Source organism: Phyllostomus hastatus, unplaced genomic scaffold (genome assembly GCF_019186645.2).
Source record: "Phyllostomus hastatus isolate PE091 unplaced genomic scaffold, TTU_PhHast_1.1 phas_contig_254, whole genome shotgun sequence".
In the NCBI taxonomy this organism is placed as follows: Eukaryota; Metazoa; Chordata; class Mammalia; order Chiroptera; family Phyllostomidae; genus Phyllostomus; species Phyllostomus hastatus.
The window spans coordinates 20,135,053-20,136,660 of NW_025333810.1; the positions used below are offsets into that span (position 1 = coordinate 20,135,053).

General features: G+C 37.9%; 1 pseudogene; it reads right to left on the minus strand.

Moving 5' to 3' along the window:
- Positions 1–687: 687 nt before the first annotated feature.
- Positions 688–778, minus strand: LOC123818189 (annotated as a pseudogene).
- Between the last annotated feature and the right edge of the window lie 830 nt (positions 779–1,608).

Consider the following 1,608-nt stretch of genomic DNA (forward strand, 5'->3'; position numbering starts at 1 on the left):
AGTAGGCAACTAGCAGTGGTTGCCACTTTTCATATCATTTTGACCTTTTATTCAAGTTAATATGCTTTCTGGGAGAGCAAACCAAGTATTAGCAAGCATATGCAAATCTTCTGTAAACTCTTCTCTCCTCTGTGCATATAAGCAATTTTTGTATTCATATTTCTTATTATGCATAGTACAATTTACCTCCATTAGTATAGATCATCCTGAATTGCGTGCATTTGTGGATGCATGTGTATGGTTATTTATACAGCTGCCTCTAATGGCCGGTTCAAAATGGCTTTATTAAGCATCTTGTAGTGCTTTCCTCTTCTTTCACTTTCTATTTCTCTGTGAGGACCACCTCATCTACATAAATGCTTCAACAACCACTTACTTCCAGCTCCCAAATCTTTGTATCTGGGGCAGTCCTCACTCAGAACTGTGCAGTCTGATATACTTAACTTCATAAAGACTTTGTCTCAAGGGTGCCGTAATTTGAAAATGCCAGGGGGCACTTAACTGTCAAACTTTTCCCTGTCAAACTTTTACCTCTTCTGTGTTAATCACCTCAGTGAGGGCACATGCCCAGGCCAGAAACCTGGAAGTCATTCACAAGCCCACCCTCACATCCCTTCCTTCCTACAACCATTTGATGTCAGCGTTTTGTCCAGATAGTGTACTGAATATCCTCACATCAGTCCTCTCCCCTCTGATCCAGTGCCACCTCTTGGGTTCGCCTAGTTTGGATCAACTGCTATTAACAAACTATAGAAATGATCCCTGAAAGTATAGTCTTTGGATCAGCTGCTTTTAGTTATCTTGTTGCCACAATAAATATCTGTGAGATTTCTTCAATAGCTATTCTATATAATCCAGGATGGGCGGTTCTCTGTGATATTTTTCAAATCACTGTGGTTTCAGTTAGATGACATTTAAAAATATGAGCAATTATGGATCACCTGAGCGGCTGCCTTAGAACTGAGTGCTGACAATTGATTTCAGTGCTTGCACATCCACTTGTGTTTTTATTCTACCAAAGGGCATTACTATGTATAATTAACAAGAGCTTACACAAAAAAGAAGGCAGAGAAACTTTGTACCCCAAACTGAGGCATGTGGGGCAAATAAAGTTCATTGAAGTCACTGTCTTTTCTTATATTAACACAAATTTTACCCTAGTTCAAATAAGTAAAACCATGGCCCCAGTGGTATAAACTGCTGAATTTAAAAGTACTGAATTCACCGGTACTGAAATAGTCAGTCTGATGTTAGGAGTAGAAATCTGTTTTCCAAACAAATGATAGATCTCTCACATTGAATTAATACCATTCATTGAATGTTGTTATTTTTTATTAGGTAATGTTTAATATGCAAATTTTATAGTTGCCTGAGAGCTCTAATCGTAAGATGTTTATATCTAGTTTTAGGTTTGTACAACTCTGAATAACAATGTACTGAAAATATCCATGTGGCACTTGAGGTCTGCGAGAACTTTTTCTTTTAAAGAGGGTGAGTATATCACTTAGCAGGATAGGGCAGGTTCAGCAAACATTTTATGTAAAGGACTGGGTAGTAAATATTTAGGCTTTGGCGGCCATACAGTCTCTGTCGAAACTACTTAACTTT